At 40.0% G+C, this 22,228-nt stretch overlaps 1 protein-coding gene and 1 non-coding gene across 2 annotated transcripts in view; both read right to left on the bottom strand.

Moving 5' to 3' along the window:
• RORB (RAR related orphan receptor B) overlaps positions 1 to 22,228 on the bottom strand; it is a 204,714-nt gene that overhangs the window by 78,282 nt on the left and 104,204 nt on the right. The gene's annotated exons all lie outside the window — the stretch shown is intronic.
• On the bottom strand, positions 17,742 to 17,811 carry LOC147367039 (small nucleolar RNA U2-30). The gene has a single exon (XR_015132213.1). It is a non-coding gene; the product is annotated as a small nucleolar RNA U2-30 (small nucleolar RNA).

The following is a 22,228-nucleotide window of genomic DNA, read 5'->3' as shown; positions in this document are numbered from 1 at the left end:
AGAAGCTGATATTGCTTATGGTATGAAAAAGACAAAATCATTGGGACACATTAAAACAGGAAAGGATACAAATAATATTTACTCAAAAATGAATCAATGTGAAAATGAAAACAGAGCTAAGCATCAGCATTGGATGTGTCCTGTCTTATTTGAGATTCTAGATCGTTAATTCAAAAAATAACAATAGGGCATTTTAAAAAGGATCTTATGTAAATTATAGGAATATGAGAAAAACAAAATAACATTTTGTTCTTAAGATTTCTCTTCATGTATAGGAAAATAACACCAGCATGCTCTGTTCAGTTCACAGGTAGAGGAATAAACTTTGCATGGATTCACTGTTCGGGTCTCCCCAGAATTCATTTGTTGAAATCCTAGCCCCTGATGTGATAGTATTAGGAGGTGGGGACTTCAGGAGGTAATTAGGTGTAGATAGTGGAGTCCTTTTGAGTGTGATTAGTACCCTTTCAAGAGGAGACCAGAGGGCTGGCTAGCTCTTTTTTTTCCTACCCTGTGAAGATACAGTGAGAAGCTGGCAGTCTGCAGCTCTGAAGAGCACCCTGACCCAACTATGCTGGTGCCTTGATCTCAAACTCCCAGCTTCTAGAAATGTGAGAAATAAACTCCAGTTGGTTATAGACCACTCAGGGTATGGTATTTTGTTGTAGTAGAGTGAATGGACGAAGACAAACCCTTCTCCCCTTACAGTTTAGCATAATAGTTGGGACAGTGGTGCTGTTCTTAGTTGCTCAGTCATGTCTGACCCTTTGCAACCGCATGGACTGTAGCCCGCCAGGCTCCTCTGTCCATGGGGATTCTCCAGACAAGAATACTGCAGTGGGTTGCTGTGCCCTCCTCCAGGGGGTCTTCCCTACCCAGGGATCAAACCCAGGCCTCCTGCACTGCGGCCAGAATCTTAACCATCTGAGCCACCAAGGAAGCCCTGGGACAGTGGTACTCAATGGTTTTTATTGTAACACACTAGAGCAAGGCAAAGATCTCGCACTATTCTCCCACTTGACCTGTTTCCACCTTCTAGTGGATTTCCAATTATCTGTATGATTATGTATTGTGATGGTTGATTTTTATGTGTCACCTTGAATGGGCTAAGAGATGCCCAGACAGCTGGTAAAACATTGTGTCTGAGTGTGTTTTTGAGGTGTTTCTGGAAGATTAGCATTTGATTTAGTAGACTAAGTAAATAAGATCTGCCCTCACCGATGTGAGCAGGAATTAGTCAACCCATTGGGAACCTGAGTAGAGAGCAAAAGGCAAAAAAGGGCGAATTCCCTTTCTCTTCTTTCATCTTCTCCTGCCCTCTGACACCTGAGCTCTTGGTTCTTAGGCTTTGGATTCCAGGCTTACATCACTGGCCCTCCAGATCTTAGGCCTTCAGCCTCAGAATGGGAGTTATACCATTGGTTGCCCTGCTTTTCAGGCCTTTGGCCTTGGACTGAATGATACCATAAACTTGCCTGATTCTCCAGCTTGCAGATGATACGCTGTGGGACTTCTTGGTCTTTATGACAGTGTGGACCAATTTTTATAATAAATCTCCTCTCTATATATCCAGCTGGTCCTGTTTCTCTGGAGAACCCTGACTGAGTTACCAGGGAAGCCTCACTAATATACATAAAGTATCAAATTTACAATGTGAGGGACTTCCCTGGCTCAGAGGTTAAAGCATCTGCCTGAAATTCAGGAGACCTGGGTTCAATCCCTGGGTTGGGAAGATCCCCTGGAGAAGGAAATGGCAACCCACTCCAGTGCTCTTGCCTGGAGAACCCCATGGAGGGAGGAGCCTGGTAGGCTACAGTCCATGGGGTCGCAAAGAGTCAGACACCACTGAGAGGCTTCACTTTCACTTTACAATGTGATCTTAGTCTGAAATCTTATCATATAGAATAAAAAGTTAGAGTTAACTATAAACTATATATAATACCATGACAATTTTGGTTTTTGAGTATCAACACTTTAATAACTCCCTGTATCCCACCAATTAAGTTACTAGTGGATTTGTCCTCGTGTGCCTGCCTGCTATGTTGCTTCAGTCGTGTCCGACTCTTTGTGACCCTATAGATCTGTAGCCCACCAGCTCCTCTGTCCATGGGATTCTCCACACAAGAATACTGGAGTGGATTGCCATGCCCTCCTCCAGGGGATCTTCCTGACTCAAGGATTGAACCTGTGTCTCCTGTGGCTCCTGCATTGCAGGCAAATTCTTTACCACTGAGCCAAAGGGGAAGACTGCAGTTGTCCTTAGTTTTATGTAAAAATGAACTCTGTGGGATTGCCATTTGCTTATACTAAGAACTATAAAGAAGGGCTTGTCATATTTACCTCAGAACTGGTCTGGAGGAATTCAAGGCCCTCCCGGTGGACTGAGGATCACACTTTGAGCCACCCCTGGTCTGTGGCATGGGCTTCAGACCTATACTCCTGCTCTAGTCCACTTAAGAGATGCATACTTGGTCAAGACGATCCACCTGTCTGCATCGAAATTTCCCCATCTATTAAATTAGTGTGATGGTTCCTCACAGGGCTGCTGAAAAGACTAAAATGGAAATTTTGTTGTAAGGTAATTGGCCCGTGGTTGGCAGATAGAAAGTAGTCAGCAAATGGTGGTCATTATTAAACATGAAAACTGCCTACCCCATAGCTAAGGCTGCCTCCCCCAGGCCAGAAAAGAGCCACAAACCCAAGCATGCTGGGTATGTGTATTGTCCTCATTTCTAGAGGTTGAGAGTCCTCCCAGAGACCCACATCTATGTTTTGGGGCTCAGTATTGAAACTCTTATGACTTGTCACATCATATGTCAAGAAAGCTGTCCCACAGAGCATGCCTTCACACATGGGACCTCATCTCGCATGCTGGTTCTTACTCCATGTAATTCTGTGACAGGTAAAATTACACCTACCAATTAATTCAGTGATAAATTTTTACCAAATGCACACTAACTGCCTGGGCCAGTGCTTCTTTATACTCACAGTTATCTAGCTCACAAGTTGCCTGTTATTTCGGGAGAGCATTATAAATGTTGTCCTTTTTATACTAATTATAATAGCAATAATAGTTATCATAAATAACAGCACTTTGTATGGCACATTTTAATGTACATTACCATGCACAGTTAAAACTTTGAAAATGTTCACCATTTAGAAATGAAACCAATTTACATAATGAAGAATTTCTTCATAAAACAGAAGGAAAGGTATTAAATAACCAGATACAAGGAAAGGAATTGCTGGCCAAACACTGGGGCTCTTCAGGGGAAAAAAAGGTACTATATAATTCAAGTGTCATTATTATTATTGTTTGTTTTTCACTCTGCATGTCTGGGTCAGTTTAGACAAAACAGCTTAGGGACATAACAGTCCGTTAGTAAGGTCAGCCGCAATGGATAGACCACCACTTGGCAAGCCCTGTATCTTGTCATCATTAGTGCTTTGAGAACCAAATGCTGCATCAAACCTTTCTCAAGCACCGCTCCACAACTTCTCTTCTTGCCACAAGAACTTCCACCTGTGCTGCTTTTATTTACTATAACATGCAGTGCCAAAAGGCATCATGCATACATCTTTAAAAAAACAGTCTTTGAAACAATGCAAAATTCATTCATTAAGGCAGCTCTTGGAAAAATTATTGAGTGCTTATTATATGCTGGATCCAGAAATTCAATGAATAGTTTATATAATAAGATTCACATTTTAGGATTTTTATCTGAGGAAAAAAGTACAAAATCTCAACAAAAAAGCCACAGTGGAAGACATTTTATTCTGTTGGGGCAGACAGTGGGGCAGGGTTGCTCTCCCGGGTTTGTGAAGCTTCCCCTAAGAACCAAGAGGTGGTGGTGCTGAAGGAGGGCTAGAACGGGAGTGAAGTGCACTGCGGTGGGCTAGCTGGACCCCTGCCTCAGCACGATGGAAGTGGGAATAGTTGGTGCTGGAGTGGGCAGCAGACTGTTCTGCTGACCATGAACTAAGCTAAGCATAAGATCTAGTCTTGCTTTTAAGGTGAGAATGTGGTTCTTCCTTGTCATCGTGCCAAGACTGGGGGGTTCTTTGCTTGTGCACATTTATGCCAGAAGTGTAGTCTTCTAGGAGCCGTAGGCTAGGCTGAGAGAGGGGAAAACTCTTCATTCCTATTCACCCATTAAACTACTAGGAGTTTCGAGGGAAACTGCCTGCATAACTATAATTCCTTATCTCTTTTGCTCTTAATTTGAATGTTTCTATATACAGGTGGGTAAATAGGACTTCTAGCAATGTTACAAGTTCTTCTCAATGAAAATTTTGGAAATCTCATAGGAAACTTTATTCTAAGAACTGAGATTCTTGGAATTGAGTACTGCTCTCTTTTAAAAGCTACAAATTCAATATGAGTGCCCTCAAGGGAAAACAAATATTTTACTCACATAATTAGAACTTGAATATGTATAAAATATCTCTGGCATGATAAATAAGAAATTGGCAATACTGTTTATCGCTAAGGGAATGATTAGAGGTAAGGACATTTCATTGAATACTTTCTGAACCATTAAATATTATATGTGTTATTAAAATATTCTCTATGCAAAATTAAATTTAAAATAAAAATTGTAAAATACTCTCAAAGAAACATTACTTTTAGTGGATATGTAATATTTCCTCATGTGGCTTGCCTTAATTTATTCAGTTTCATCATAAGTGGATATTTTAAGTAGTTTCTAAGACTCTTTTCTCTACTATGAAATGCACAACTCTGTTTACTTCTCTTAGATTCTGACAAAAGATATAACTAAAAAAGAAAAGTCTAGTTATTTTAAAGGTTCTTGGAAACATTGAGCAGGCTATGAGAATGCTTATCTCTTTCTGACACTGACTGTTATTTTTTTCAAAATAGCAAAAACTAAGTAAAAAATGGCCTTGTGATCCCTCAATGTTATAATACGAAAACAGACTTACTCCACATTGGCTTCTACCTGCTACTTAACATGAATTTTTAGCCCTTATTTGTTTTGTATCTGCAAAATGAAAATTACCAAATACACTGTGCTGTGCTTTGCTACCCCATGGACTACAGCCTGGAGTGGGTGGCTGTGCCTCCTCACCAAAAGCATTACTCTGAGCAAATTATAGTTTTGAAGAGACGTCTGATCAACCCTAGGTACAAGTAGTCTTTAGGGCTTCCATGATTTTGGTAAAATCTGTACAATTTTAGTTTTATACTAGATGGAAGATAGAGTTATGGTCAATACAAAAGATACTGTAAGATTTCAGTTTATTAATGTTTCTAGTTTGTAATTCATCTTTGAAATCTTTTACTCTCTTGATACATGAGTCTATTTCAGTAAGCAAACTGTACCAAGCCATCATGAGACCCTCAATGTGGTTCCATTCACAGAGAACCAAGTGACAGATCTGCAACAAGCAGGATGACCGAAATGGTGACTACAGATGATAGCCATGTGGCCCTTGATGACTCTGTGAAGATTTCTACATCCTAACTTTCAGGACTGTGGCCAAAGCTCCTCAGTGGTGAATTAAGATTTCCCTTTATTCACTTTGAATAGGACCTTCACCTATAAATGAACAGACAGTTGTTCTCATAATTTGACTAAAGACATCAAGTCTGAAATGACCTCATTTCTGATCTGCCCTGTGTCTGAAATTTCCCCTTTGATTGTTTATTCCTTTAAGACACTGCTATCTCTAAGGAGGGCTTCCTAGGTGGTACTAGTGGTAAAGAACCTGCCTGCCAATGCAGGAGATGTAAGAGACATGGGTTCAGTCCCTGGGTTGGGAAGATACTCTAGAGGAGGACATGGCAATCCACTCCAGTGTTCTTATCTAGAGAATCCCCATGGACAGAGCCTGGTAAGCTACAGTCCATAGGGTCGCAAAAAGTCAGACATGACTGAAGCATCTTAGCACACATGTACATCTCTAAGGAATTACTTTCAAGAATAAAACCACTGCTAGGGGGGCACCACTAGGGTTGCAAAGTGTCAGACACAACTGAGCGACTGAGCACAGGAGGGTACTGCTCTTCTGAATGTGACTTAATTGTTCATCAGTCAAGAATTTAGCAAAGCAGTGACAGAGACATGGGTTGGGTAAGTTTTAGTGGAGAAGGGGACAGGGGTATGTCTAGAGCTGTCCTGAGTGCCATTACTGGAAAGTAGTCTTTTTGAAGCAGTGGCAAAGTGTTGGCTGTCTTAGGAGGTGACATAAGACCAGGCAAGAGATGGAAGGATAAGAAGGGAATTTAGAAATTTGCCAAAGAAAATTTTCAACCCTACCACAATTTGTCTGGGACTGGTCTTTTTCCTTAATTGGTTCAAGATAGTTCTATAGCTAGCTGTTTCTAAAACAGCTTGGGTTTCTGGAATGTTTGAAGTTTACCCCATGGTCTGGCTCAGAACCCAAAATAAAGATCTGCTATGATGCAGAGTCAGAGCATGCAGACATAATCTTGGCCCTGCTACAACTCAGCCTTAATGACCTTGGGCATATCATTGACTCTTAATCCTCAGTCTAGTTAGTTACAGGTTTCTATAACACAATTGGCAGTGAACTGTTACTTCAAGTGAAATCATATTTTAAGTGTATTATAAATGTTAAAATGCTCTAAAAATATAGAATGACTATTACTGTTAGTTGCATTATTAACAATTCTCTAGGATTTTGCAAGCTTCAGGGATAGTAGAGTGAAAGAGACAGAAGATAGGTTCATAATGTTAGTAGATTGTTTTCATTTTTTGTTAATTGTGGTGACTTATACAGAACATATAATTTTTAAATATAAAATTCTTTGGCATTAACTACATTTACCTTGTTCTGGAACCATCACCACCACTGATCTCTAGAACTTTTTCATTTTCTCACATTGAAACTCTGTACCCATTAAACACAAACTCCCCATTCCTCTTCCCTCTAGTCTCTCAAAACCACCATTCTCTCTGTGTCCATAAATTCAACAATCTTATACAAGTAAAATCATACACCATTTGTTGGTTTGTGACTGGCTTATTCCACATAGCATAACGTTTTCAAAATTCATCCATGTTTCAGCATGTGTCAGAATTTCCTTCTCTTTTTTTTAAAGTTAAGTAATATTCCACTGTATGTATACATCACACTTTATTTATCCATTCATCCATTGATGAACACTCGCATTGCTTCCACATTTTGGTGACTGTGAATAATGCTGCTAAGAACATGGGAATGCTGTTTTAATTTTTTAAAACTTCATTTGTACATGGCAAAAGCAAATTTCATCTTTTTGACCTTGGAGGCCATTTAATAAACAGTTGGCATTTCAATTCATGACATTTTTTTGTCTGATAGGAAGGATGCTTAAAGTTGGAAGGGAGGCCAGAATTTTGCTATATACAACAAAAACAAGCCTGTTCTCACTTGGTTTTATGGAGATACGTGGAAGAAGTGCAGCCCAGTTAGAAAATGTATGGTACTGGTATGTGAGCCTAAGATGTAGTCCTCTGTGGCTTAAGGAGATTCAATCATCATCTTTTTCTCTGAACTGCAGATGGAGAGTGGGCTGTCATGGCATTCAAAGGGAGATATTTGGCAGGTTTGCCCAATGCTGGAGGAAAGCAGAAAGGAAAGATTATCTTCTGGCACTCTGACTTGCAGGAATCACAGATTTCAGAGCCTACAGGGCTTTTAGAGATCACTAATCTACTACTCCTCCCCTCTACTCCAGGATTCCAACTGATCGATGGGCAATTAATAGTCTAACAGACTGAAGTTAGATTCCTGATCAGCACAGTCCAATAAAAATATAATGCAAACCATGTGATTTAATGTTTTTTTTTTAGCAGTCATATTGAAAATGTAACAATTAACAGGTGAAAACGACTTCAATACATGTTTTATTTAACCTAGATAGGTCCCAATATTATCATATGTAATCAACATAATGAGATATTTAACTTTTTTTTACCCATACTAAATCTTTGAAATAGGATGTGCATTTTCCCTTATATACCAATTTGGATGTCAAATTTTCAACAGTTCAAATAAAATATAGTCCTATCAAAACTATATAGCTATGATTAATGGACAAATATTATATACCACTTTAGTATTTCAACTTAAGTTATAATGAATAAACATTAAATATTCTGTTTCTTAGGTGCCTTATTCTAGTGCTCAGCAGCCACATGCAGTGGCTATTGACCCAGACAGTGCAGTTCTAGGTAATTCTCCTTTTCAGTTATAGAATCAAGGCCTGATACTTGTAGCCCTATAATTAACCTGGTGCCTGGCATATAGGAGGTACTCAGTAAATGTGTACTGACTGAACTGAGACAGATTTGAGTATTCTCATTTATTAGTCGAGTGCATTTTGCATGCCAGTTACACTCCAGGTATTATTCCTACTTCTCACAGAGCAGTGGTTCTCAAAATGTGGACCCCATGACTGGAGCATCTGTCATCACCTGGGAACTGTTAGAAATGCAAACCTTAGGGGCTCTTCGTAGATCTGCTCAGTCAGAGACCCTAGGGGTGAGGCCCAGATCTGTGTTTTAACAAGCTCTCCAAATGATTCTGAGGCACGCTGAAGTTTGAGACTAATGCTATAGGGTCTCAGTTCAGTTCAGTTCAGTTCAGTCGCTCAGTCGTATCTGACTCTGCGACCCCATGAACAACAGCACGCCAGGTCTCCCTGTCCAACACCAACTCCTGTAGTTTACCCAAACTCATGTCCATTGAGTCGGTGATGCCATACAACCATCTCATCCTCTGTTGTCCCCTCTTCTCCTGCCTTCAATCTTTACCAGCATCAGGGTTTTTTCAAATGAGTCAGCTCTCTGCATCAGGTGGCCAAAGTATTGGAGCCTCAGATTCAACATCAGTCCTTCCAATGAACACTCAGGACTGATCTCCTTTAGGACGGACTGGTTGGATCTCCTTGCAGTCCAAGGGACTCTCAAGAGTCTTCAACACCACAGTTCAAAAACATCAATTCTTCGGTGCTCAGCCTTCTTTATAGTCCAACTCTCACATCCATGCATGACTGTTGAAAAGGCATGACATAGCCTTGACTAGATGGACTTTTGTTGGCAAAGTAATGTCTCTGTTTTTTAATATGCTGTCTAGGTTGGTCATAACTTTCCTTCCAAGGGGTAAGCATCTTTTAATTTCATGGTTGCAGTCACCATCTGCAGTGATTTTGGAGCTCAAAAAAATAAAGTCAGCCACTGTTTCCACTGTTTCCCCATCTATTTGCCATGAAGTGATGGGACCAGGTGCCATGATCTTAGTTTTCTGAATGTTGAGTTTTAAGCCAACTTTTTCACTCTCCTCCTTCACTTTAATCAAGAGGCTCTTAGTTCTTCTTCACTTTCTGCCATAAGAGTGGTGTCATCTGCATATCTGAGGTTATTAATATTTCTCCTGCCAGTCTTGATTCCAGCTTGTGCTCCATTCAGCCCAGCATTTCTTATGACGTATTCTGCATGTAAGTTTAATAATCAGGGTGACAATATACAGCCTTGACGTACTCCTTTTACTATTTGAAATCAGTTTGTTGTTTCATGTCCAGTTCTAACTGTTGCTTCCTGACCTGCACACAGATTTATCAAGAGGAAGGTAAGATGGTCTGGTGTTCCCATCTCTTTCAGAATTTTCCACAGTTTATTGTGATCCACACAGTCAAAGGTTTTGGCATAGTCAATAAAGCAGAAATAAATGTTTTTCTGGATCTTTCTTGCTTTTTTGATGACCCAGTGGTGGTTGGCAATTTGATCTCTGGTTCCTCTGCCTTTTCTAAAACCAGCTTGAACATCTGGAGTTCACAGTTCATGTATTGCTGAAGCCTGGGTTGGAGAACTTTGAGCATGACTTTACTAGCATGTGAGATGAGTGCAATTGTGTGGTACTTTGAGCCTTTTTGGCATTGCCTTTCTTTGGGATTGGAACGAAAACTGACCTTTTCCAGTCCTGTGGCCACTGCTGAGTTTTCCAAATTTGCTGGCATATTGAGTGCAGCACTTTCACAGCATCATCTTTTTGGATTTGAAATAGCTCACTGGAATTCCATCACCTCCACTAGCTTTGTTTTTAGTGATGCTTCTGAAGGCCCACTGACTTCACATTCCAGGATATCTGGCTCTAGGTGAGTGATCACACTGTCGTGATTATCTGGTTCGTGATCTTTTTTGTACAGTTCTGTGTATTCTTGCCACCTCTTCTTAATATCTTCTGCTTCTGGTGGTAGAAGCAAGGTCCGATGCTGTAAAGAGCAATATTGCAAAGGGAACTTGGAATGTTAGGTCCATGAATCAAGGCAAATTGGAAGTGGTCAAATAGGAGATGGCAAGAGTGGATATCGACATTTTAGGAATCAGCAAAATAAAATGGACTGGAATGGGTGAATTTAACTCAGATGACCATTATATCTACTACTGTGGGCAAGAATCCCTTAGAAAAAATGGAGTAGCCATCCTAGTCAACAAAAGAGTCCAAAATACAGTACTTGGATGCAATCTCAAAAACGACAGAATGATCTCTGTTTGTTTCCAAGGCAAACCATTCAATATCATAATAATCCAAGTCTATGCCCCAACCACTAATGCTGAAGAATCTGAAGTTTAATGGTTCTATGAAGACCTACAAGACTTTTTAGAACTAACACCAAAAAAAGATGTCCTTTTCATTATACGGGACTGGAATGCAAAAGTAGGAAGTCAAGAAACACCTGAGAAATTTGGCCTTGGAGTACAGAATCAAGCAGGGCAAAGGCTAATAGAATTTTGCCAAGAGAACGCACTGGTCATAGCAAACACCCTCTTCCAATAACACAAGAGAAGACTCTACACATGGGCATCACCAGATGGCCAACACTGAAATCAGTTTGATTATATTCTTTGCAGCCAAAGATGGAGAAGCTCTATATAGTCAGCAAAAACAAGACCAGGAGCTGACTGTGGCTCAGATCATGAACTCCTTATTGCCAAATTCAGACTTAAGTTAAAGAAAGTAGGGAAAACCAGTAGACAATTCAGGTATGATCGAAATCAAATCCATTATGATTATACAGTGGAAGTGTAAATAGATTTAAGGGACTAGATTTGACAGAGTGCCTGATGAACTATGCAGGAAGGTTTGTGACATTGTACATGAGACAGGGATCAAGACCACCCAAGAAAAAGAAATGCAAAAAAGCAAAATGGCTGTCTGAGGAGGCATTACAAATAGCTGTGAAAAGCAAAGGAGAAAAGGAAAGCTATACCTATTTGAATGAAGAGTTCCAAAGAATAGCAAGGAGAGATAAGAAAGCCTTCCTCTGTGATAAGTGCAAAGAAATAGAGGAAAATAATAAAATAGGAAAGATTAGATATCTCTTCAAGAAAATTAGAGATACCACGGAAACATTTCATGCAAAGATGAGCTATAGAGTCTAAAGGAGTCCTATTTTCCTCAGCTCTTCCTTGAGGTGGGGAGATGCTAAGAGAACAAGCATTTCTAATTTTACAGCACTCTCCAGCAGAATGTTCTGTGATGATAGAAATATTCTATATCTGTACTGAACAATGGGCTTCTATGATGGCTTTACTGGTAAAGAATCCACCTGTAATGCAGCAGCAGCAGCAGCAGAAGATGCAGGTTTGATCCCTGGGTTAGGAAGATGCCCTGAAGGAGGAAGTGGAAACCCACTCCAGTATTCTTGCCTGGAAAATCCTTTGGACAGAGGCGCTTGGCAGGCTACAGTCTGTGGAGTCGCAGAGAGTCGGATACAACTGAGTGACTGAAAACCCACGCTCGTACTGAACAATATAGGCTTGAAATGTGACTAATGCAAATAAGAAAATAAGTTTTAAATTCTATTCAATTTTAATTACCTTGCATTTAAATTCATACAGCCTCATGTGGTTCTCTCACACACCTCTCTTACAAATAAGCATGGAGCTCAGTGACTGCAGGGACTGTTGACCTGAATCCAGAATGAGCTCAGGGTTAAGGTGGAGGTAGAATCTGATAGGTGACAATCTTGTCTTGTCCATGCCTGCTCTCTCAGGACAGAGAGGAGACAGATTCACTGAACTGCTGTGTGCTCTAAGCCCAGGATTAGGGTAACTCAAACAGCCTATAGCCTACTGTCAACTCATGACCCAGGACTTACTCTTCCAGGTCATAAGTAGAACCATGAATTCTGACAAGGAGGCCATGACACACAATAATCATATTTTGCAATTAATAATTGCAAGGCCTTTGCCTCCTGAGTTATTACCTACAGTCAATTAAAATTTTTTTAATGGTGGAGGTTATCTGGCTGTACTTATGGTGACCTTTTTGGTTTGCTAATTCTTTTTCTTTGGAAAATCCTTTCTGGAACTGACAAATGTTTGTACTTTTGTCCTGGACCCTTTCTCTCACCACAGTTCTTGAGCAAATTACTATGATTTCCTTGACTTTGAAAATACAGATGTTTTCCATAATGACACAGAGAAAAAGGAAATGACTGGGTTTCAAGATACAAGGTGAAAAAAACCTTAGTGTCACAACTCTTATTACATAAAATGAGAGTGGATAAGAAGAAAAGTGACTTGTATTTTTTGTTTGGGTCACTACATCTTATACCTTACTTAAACCAACTCAAACCCAATGTTTCCTGGGATGTGAAGCATCTTTGATCATGTGACTGAAGAGCAATCTGTGGAGCTGGGATGTGGCTCCTGCTGGAATTTACCTGGCAAAGCAGAGGGACAGCATAGCTCCATGAGACCACTGGGTGTTATGAAAACACGCTTTGTAATTTTGGTGCACCAGAGGAGTAAGTGTGACCTTAAAACAACTCCATGTGCTAAATGTGATCCCCAGCTGCTTACTTTTCCCACAGAAAGGGAGACTTGTATGTTGCTTCAAATGTTAGAAGGTATATGATGACCATGCCATTTTCATTTATAAGTGGAACCAAAAAACAACATATTATGCACAGAGGGTATCACATAAACTGGCAAACTGGCCAAAAAAAAAAAATTCTGACTTTAATGAAAGGAAAATGGTATAAAGCTGTTGTTTTCAATATGTCTACCTGAAACCTTCCTTAACAATATTCTCTTTCTACCTCATCCATCTAACCCTTTAATTGGCAGAGAGTAAAGTCTGATGGGAAAATAATGGTCTCTTAAATACCTGAGAATGAAAAGTAAATTAAGTTAGCACAGTGTAAAAGGCAAGTAATTACATAATGTCAATCCTATTTTATACTGTTTAGCCTTAAACAGCATATACAGAAAGGGCATGTTTAGAAGAGAGAAAATAAAACTACCTATTTAGATGATGAATGCCCTGCTTATTTTGAGCAATGAATGAGCTGCAGGACAGCTTTTTCAAATGAGCTGCCTGCACCCATGTCTTCTCTTTCTCCAGCCTGTCCTAATTTGCCCCAACTCATGACGGGATGATCTTCAGTATGAGCTCAGGATTGGTTTTTGGTTCACAGGTGTGTTTCCAAATTGGAAAACAACCTGACCACATATGGAACAGAAGAGAGTCACAGAGAACCTTGAGTTGTTGGCAGAGTGATCCACCTGGTGGGTGTCCCCAGCCTCTGGCTGTACCACAGCTAGCTTTGTGGCTTTGCATGTCTTTATTCTTATGCTTTGGTTTTATCAGCTACCAAAAAGGGACAGTCTCAGGGACTGGGTGTGTGGAATAATCAATGAGAGCGACAGGGAAGTGTCATTAATAAAAAGGGGCAGGGTACTCCTATTGAGAAGGATGAGGGAACTTGCAAGGCTAAGTGGCACTTCAGGGATCAGTGGGCCAGTTTTCCTCACCAGATCCTCCATCTCTCCCTCCCATTCTTCCTTTCTTCTTTCCTTCCTCTCTCTCTCCCTCTTCTCGTCTTTTCTTCCTTTCCTTCCGAACAGAAGTACTGGTATTGTGTGTGTGTGTTTGTGTGTGCACACGCATGCTTGTGTTTTTTGCAAAAACTTCATAGAATGCAGAGATGTAAAGAAGAAAGTAAATATGCAAGTAATTCTATTTCCCAGAGGAGAAAAAACACTGTTGAATATTTAGTGTATTTTTTAAGAATTTTTCCTGACATAGTTCTGTTTCTCTCCCTTTCTCTCTCTAGTTTATGGGTGCAATAACATGATATAATACACATATTTGTACTAAATACACCAAATCAATATACTACTATATGTTGATTGTGTTTATAATTTCCATGATACTTTACAAACAGATATTCCAATTTTTCGGTGAGAATTAATTGTTGCATATTTTGTTTAACTAAAGCAGCTTCCCCCGCCCCCCGCCCAGATACCCCTATTTCTGAATATTCTTAAGGAGCAGACAAATAAGGGCCATGATTCTTCTGTTTGCAGCTTATTGGAGGCTTAATTGAAATAAGGCTCAAGAACCTAGAAACAGGGGTTGAAATATGAGGAGTGTGCTGACAGCTCTGTGTCCTCAGATGTGATGGGAAATGCTGTGTATATTCACGAATGTACAAGCTTGTACAAACGTCTCATTCACGTAAAAGGCAGATAGTGGAAATTAGAGTCCATCAGAGGCAGTGTTCCTTATTTCAATTTATTAATATTATCCCAGGTAAGTTTGATCCTTTTGAAAACATATTAAAGCCGCCCATATCCCGAATTTTATAGCTTGAGCCTTTGCAAATTCCTCTAAAATGCTGGGCTGCTCTTTCAAGCACCCTGATTTTTCTTCCAGAGCCTCTCTGCATGGACAGCTTCCTACAATATGTTACATAATTTTCATTCTTCTTTTTCTGGCTATGCCAGGTGGCTTGCAGTATCTTAGTTTCCTGACTAGATATTGAACCCTGGACCCCCAGTAATGAAAGTGTGAAGTCTGAGTCCTAACCACTGGACAGCCAGGGAATTTCTTTCATTTATTTTTTTCCAAATTGTGTTGGGAATATGATGTAACTTTCTGTGAAGACTGACTCCCTTTTAAGAATCAATTGCACTGGTATAACATTTCAAGGCCCAGGTCCTGTGAGGTGCATGGAAATGTAATAGCTATGAAAAAAAAAAAGACTCCAGACAGCGGAGCTTTTTGAGCTCTCGTGTCTATTTATACATCTCTGGTCCTCTCTTTATGGACAATCTATTGCTCTTCTGGCTGGATCAGTGCAATTTCCTGTAGCAATAGCATTGACTGCCCTGTCCCTTTACGCCTTCCATGGAGGACTTGGAAACCAGATAACCAGGCTTGCTAGAATTGTGTGTTGTTGTTGTTGTTCACAAAGTCGTATCCAACTCTTTGCGACCCCATGGACTGCAGCGTATCATGCTCTTCTGTCTTCCACTATCTTCCAGAGTTTGCTCAAATTCATGTGTGTACAGAATTGTATGTACAGTGGAATAAAATAGATAAATAAACATAGGTTCAGAATTAGGCCTACCTTGATTCTACATGGGAGAATTATGAGCTTTACTGATGAACTTGGTCACCGATTTTGACTATTTGGAAGTTCTTTTTTTGAATTAAAAAATTGAGTCATAGTTATGGTGCCTAATATATTCAATCAATAAATACATATTGAATTGAATTAAGCAAAGTTTCTGATGCATATCAGGAGAAATAACATTGCCAGATAGTTGACTTATGGATGAATGAAGGGCTATACTTGGTCACTGCAAGAAGCTGGCCAGACCTCTGAAGGGGTAGAAAACTGGTGTGACTATTGTCAGTTCAAGAATCAGTCTGTGCACACACACACAACTTTCCTAAGGTTTGGCAAGCTCCTCACAGACTTGCTACTATAGCATCCCCCAGCTTCCTCTCTCTCTTCACCCCTCAACTGTGGATTTTGAACAGGCTCACCAGTGCCTCCTGTCATCATTTATAGGTTTTGAGACTTGGTCCTAACTATCGCTATACACCTGTGGTCTGGTTTCTCCAATTACAAACAGGTAGTATCTGCATTCCTCCTTGAAATCCTCCACTTTCACAGCCCTTAAGTCACCTATTCCTAGAGAATTTGTCCAATGAGTAGTGAGCTATGAATGTTTTCTTGACACCCTTGGCTGTTTCTTACTCTCCAGTTCTACAAATTCTACTGTAATGTTACAGGGATTCTCCAAAGACCCTGGGGTTGGAGGTGGCCAGTGTGAGCGACCTCCTAGGGCACTACTTCTTAAGCTTTAATGTTCACACAAATCACTTTTTAAAATACAGATTCTGGTTCAGTTGGTCTGGGGTGGGGCTTGAGAATCTTGAATAAATTTTTCTACTCTAGGTACTATGCTCTCTCTAGCAATAAAAGGAACCCTTGTCTTACTATTCTTAAAGTTTTGTGTTTTTTTTTTTTTTTTTCCAGGAATGTAGGAACACTGAAGCAGGAGATGGAAGGCTCCAGAGAAAGTGAGTGGAGATGGTTATGGTCACTTCCTGAACTATCAAAATCTGGGCCATTGTAGATAGTCAGCCTCTTCCTATTTTGCAAAACCAAACAGAAAGCAAACCTAAAAAATGATACACTGTCAAATGAAAAAAACCCGACCATCATCTCTCTCTCTCTTCTCTCTCTCTCACACACCCCTCTCTAAGCATTAGAAATGATGAGAAACATATTTGGTTAAATACAGGAGTTAGGGTCTCTTCTACATTAATGAATGAAATGTATTTTATCTACTGGAATCTTGTGATGTAGACAATTTAATGTGAATACATTTGACTTCCAGCTGTCAGTGAATTTAGGTAAATCCGGCTTTGAGAAAAACATGCTTTATGTGACAAACAATTTAAAATTCCATAAGAACATCTCTCTCTATCCTTTTTTTCTTTTATCTCAACCACAGCACTTTTGGAAAGTAAGATGAATAATCAGACTAGTCATCAGGACTTTATGATCTAAGTCCACTTAGTATAGTATCCGCTATCCACATTAAATTTAGAATGCTTACAGCTTGATTTTATGTTTTCATCATAAATCTAAATTTTCCCTTTTTTTTGTACCTAGAGTGTGCACAAGGTTTGTGTCCTCCCAAAACATCTTTTAAAGCAAAGGGACTTATTTTAAAAAGAGAATTAATGAGAAGAGCATGATGTTTTCCCCATTCAATAGACATTGACACACAATGGAAAGCCATTCATTCACATGCCTAGAGTATCATGGTCCCAACTGAAGATTTGAATATTTTTTTAAAGGCCTTATTGGGATAGTTGAATTTTAGAAGTCCAGCCTACATTAAAGTTCATTTTACAAGAGCTGAATACAGCTAGAAATTTCAGTGCTTTCTAGTGCTTGGTGGAAGGTGCCTTCATTGTTCCCTTCTTTCACTGCCATTCAGTTGGTGCTGGGATTTCTTTTAAAATACCCAAGTCATGCAGAATAGGAAGCTTTCTAAAGTGAAATTACAATTAACTCCTGAAGGGCAACACTGTACTCTCCAAAATACCCTTTGGTGTCTGGTGAGGGACAGAATACAGAGATGGATGGGCCAGAGGTCTCACTCATATGACAGCAAACCGTGGACTGAGCTTACTGTGTGCAAATCTGTATGACTAGCATTTACAGGTGAGATTATGGAGGCTAAGAAAATTTCCCAGAGTCACATAACATGTAAGTGGTAGAATCAGGAATTGAGCTAAGATCGAGCTGAGGTTCAAGTGTCACAGTTATTGGACTAGAAGCAAATACTGTTATACATAACTGATAAAATATTTTATATTCCAGTTTAGGACTGGTGATTGATCCAAAAGTAATCAGTCTATCAACAGCATATTTATTTTTTTAAAAATTTAAATTCTGAGCTCAGATCAAGTATAGAAATCTTCATAGCTATAAAGGTCAGTAGTAAAACATTTTCATCATTGCTCAGAACTGATCAGCCTTTCTTACACCCCCACCCACAGCCCACTGAGGTAGGTAATATTCATGTTACAGATGAGGAAACTGAGGCACAGAAAGAGTAAGTAACTTGCCTAAGGTCACATAGATAATAAGTGGAGGAGGTGGAATTTGAATCTAGGCAGTCTGACACAGAAGTCTATGTTCTTAGCAGTAACAGAAAGTCAATCATTGTAATGAATGAGTAGCAAGTGTGCAAAGTGCAGAGAAGAACAGGGAGTGCATAGTAGGAGACCCACCCCGGCTTCTGGTTAGAAAATACTTCTCTGAGGAAGATGTGATGCTTGTAGAGATCCCCACCACCCCACCTGCAGCAGATCCTTGAGAGAGGAGAGAGTGGGATAGATAGGAAGGCACGTGAGAAGACCCCCTGATGCCCCTGTCCTATGGTTTCTTTCTTTCCTTTAAACTTTGGTTTAATGGACATGGAGATACAGAAGGAAAGCATGGAAAAGAAAACTAATATTTACTGAGTACTAGGCATTTTGCCGGAGAAGGCAATGGCACCCCACTCCAGTACTCTTGCCTGGAAAATCCCATGGACGGAGGAGCCTCGTAGGCTCCAGGCCAGGGGGTCGATAAGAGTCGGGCACGACTGAGTGACTTCACTTTCACTTTTCACTTTCATGCATTGGAGAAGGAAATGGCAACCCACTCCAGTATTCTTGCCTGGAGAATCCCAGGGACAGAGGAGCCTAGTGGGCTGCCGTCTATGGGATCGCAGAGTTGGACACGATTGAAGCAACTTAGCAGCAGCAGCAGCAGCAGGCATTTTGCTAGATGCAGTCCATACAAAAAATGATTTTTGATTCTAACTAATGTCCTGTGTGATAGATCTTGACAGCATTTAAAGAATGAAGAAGTCTGAAGCTCTCAAAGTGACTTGTCCAAAGTCCTAGAATATGTAGTTAACAAAATGAGGCTTTGAATCCAGTCCTTGTCTGGGCTTTATTACTGAGCTGAAGGGGACTCTGTTTTGAAAAAAAATGTAAGTCATGTTGAAAAAGGGGACCTCTGCAGTTATGTCCCAGTAATGGAAGAAACAGTAAAGAGACACACACAAAAAAACAGTTAAAATTAGGATTGCCAATTCATTCATCTACTACTGAAGTCCCCCACTTCCTTAATTTCACTTTTTGCCCTTCCTGTCTATTTTACAAAATTCAGTTCAGTTCAGTTGCTCAGTCATGTCTGACTCTTTGCGACCCCATGAATTGCAGCCCTCAGGTCTCCCTGGCCATCACTAACTCCTGGAGTCCACTCAGACTCACGTCCATCGAGTTGGTGATGCCATCCAGCCATCTCATCCTCTGTCGTCCCCTTCTCCTTCTGCCCGCAAACCCTCCCAAGCATCAGAGTCTTTTCCAATGAGTCAACTCTTCGCATGAGGTGGCCAAAGTATTGGAGTTTCAGCTTTAGCATCAGTCCTTCCAATGAATACCCAGGACCGATCTCCTTCAGAATGGACTGGTTGGATCTCCTTGCAGTCCAAGGGACTCTCAAGAGTCTTCTCCAACACCACAGTTCAAAAGCATCAATTCTTCGGCGCTCAGCCTTCTTCACAGTCCAACTCTCACATCCATACCTGACCACTGGAAAAATCATAGCCTTGACTAGACGAACCTTTGTTGGCAAAGTAATGTCTCTGCTTTTGAATATGCTATCTAGGTTGGTCATAACTTTCCTTCCAAGGAGTAAGCATCTTTTAATTTCATGGCTGCAGTCACCATCTGCAGTGATTTTGGAGCCCCCCAAAATAAAGTGATACTGTTTCCCCATCTATTTCCCATGAAGCGATGGGACCAGATGCCATGATCTTCGTTTTCTGAATGTTGAGCTTTAAGCCAGGTTTCACTCTCCTCTTTCACTTTCATCAAGAGGCTTTTTAGTTCCTCTTCACTTTCTGCCATAAGGGTGGTGTCATCTGCATATCTGAGTTATTGATATTTCTCCTGGCAATCTTGATTCCAGCTTGTGCTTCTTCCAGCCCAGCGTTTCTCATGATGTACTCTGCATATAAGTTTAATAAGCAGGGTGACAATATACAGCCTTGACATACTCCTTTTTTTTTTTTACAACATTTTTTTAATTTTAGAAAATTACTAATTCCTTATACTAAGTCTGAGGACAAATGATTCCAAGGAATATTCTGACCTCAAATATTAGCAATTTTTTAAAGGGATGTTTTTAAGAGCTCTATAGTGGAATGGTCAATGAGTTCTACCTGTGCTACTCTGTGAATGTTAATATTGTGTTTCATTTTGGAGAAAAATTATAGTCAGACTAATTTTTTGCTAAGCAGGCACATAGAGCCTTCATTTCTTTCTGAGTTCCTTGTTTAGAAAAAAAAAAAAAAAAAAAACCTCATCTAATGGTCAGTGCCAGATCCAAAGGAAAACAAGAAGAAATAGGAAACGTTAACAGTGAAAGCAGGCCAGAGAAATATGCAACTGTTTTCCTCAGAGGATTAAAAGGTATCTTGCTTTGAATCACTTTGTACCCATACAACGAGGTAATACATGTACTTTAGCTGACTAAACAAGATTCCATTGATAGCTTAAAAGCTCTGAGTGTTCTTATGTAATGAATATACTATTTCATGTACTAATGGTCCCAAAAGAATGAGAAATGTTTTTTTAATCTTTCCTTTAGAAGAAAAGTTAACTGAATGATGAATTAAGAGTATAATACCCTTGTTCTAAATCAAAGAATGTCCAGCCATAATGAATGATGATCTGTAATAATATTACATTATATATAATGCATTTATTAGGATTAGAGGCAAATTCATTTCCATCACTAGCTTTGGCTCATAAAAGTATTACTTTATGTGAAGATAAAAAGTGGGTATTGATTTATTTTGAGGCAAATATCAAAATTTATTAACCTGAGTTTGCCAAGGTCAATATTTTCCTTATAGAGAAATATATCCATATGTTTATTGAGGCCCTGAATCAATTTTGTATTGTTGCACATATCAGGCCCTTTTAGAGTTGTAGAATAGCAAAGTCAGGTGGAGGCTTTACTCCAGTCCCTGATTTTCCAGGTGAACAAATTGATTCTCACTGAAAGGGAGGGACTTGTCCTAATTACCTCACTCACCCCACATCATGCTGGTGAGAAAGCATGCCTGCTTAGGCCTAGTGCCATATTTTTGCCACTGTATCCTCCTGCTTTCATTAGATATTTTGAAAGTGGTCTTCTAAATTCAAAGAAACCTTATTATAAATAAAATTCTGCAACATAGACTCCTGTAGCTCAGGAGCCCTGGTGAAAAGGGAGAAATGATCAGAAGCTTCTGACAGTTTATACAGAATTATATTAGAATGGCTTTTCAAAAAAGAAGACCCAGTGACTGAACAGGTTTATAATTCTAGCAGGAATGGCAACCAAAGTTTCATATCTCTATATACACACACATTTGGGGAGTGTCTTCCACACTAACTCTAGCCTTGGTCATGTGACGTGCTTTGGCTAATGGGTTAAGAGCAAATTTGACAGAAGCAGAGGCTTGACATGTGCTGGGACTTGCCCTCTGTTGCTGATTAGTAGGCTAGCCTACTGGAGGATGTCAGGCCAGCTGAGGTCCCCTTGACCACCCAACTCCCCAAACACCAGACAGGGAAGGCCATCCAGGACCATCCTTTCTCAGCTGAATTGTCAGTTGACTTTGAAGATCAGCTAAACTGGCTCAACAAAAGAACTGCCCAGCTGATCCACAGAATTACAATTAATAACACATATTTGTTTTTGAAAGCCCCTAAGTTTTGGGGCTTTCCTGGTGGCTCAGGGGTAAAGAACCCACCTGCCAATGCAAGAGACAAGGGTTTGATCCCTGGGTTAGGAAGATCCCCCAGGAAAGGAAATGGCCACCGACTCCAGTATTCTTCCCTGGGAAATCCCATGGCCAGAGGCTCCTGGAAGGCTACTGTCCATGGGGTTGCAAAAGATTCAGACATGACTGAGTGACTAGACAATAACAAAGTTGTTGGGCTAGTTTGTTAGGCCGTAAGGCTAACTGAGATACTTGGAGATCCATTGTGGAGTTAAATCAGATACGATTGAAAAACACAGAAAGCAACATAACATAAAATAGATAAGTGGTTCATTTTAAGTTCATCCAGGTAGTCTGGCAATACTTGAATCATTCAAAAAATAAAAACCAATCAAATTATTTCATTTTCAGAAGTGACAGATGGTCTCATATAATAGTAACTTTTAATATAGAATTTCATTTCTTCCACTGGGAAGTGGTCAGGAGAGCTGATATGAATTTTATCTGACTTCGGCATTAAAGTTCTGACCAGTGCAAACCCAAATCCTGAAACTGTCCATTCAGAGTACTGTGAGTCAACCGAGGCAAAATCCGCCTTCAATAATTTCACC

This window comes from Bos grunniens, chromosome 8, assembly GCF_055505025.1.
Source record: "Bos grunniens cultivar Pamir isolate PY7600 chromosome 8, Bosgru_T2T1.0, whole genome shotgun sequence".
Classification (NCBI taxonomy): domain Eukaryota; kingdom Metazoa; phylum Chordata; class Mammalia; order Artiodactyla; family Bovidae; genus Bos; species Bos grunniens.
Note: the sequence above shows the minus strand (reverse complement) of the source record. Positions and strands in the feature narration are given on the sequence as shown.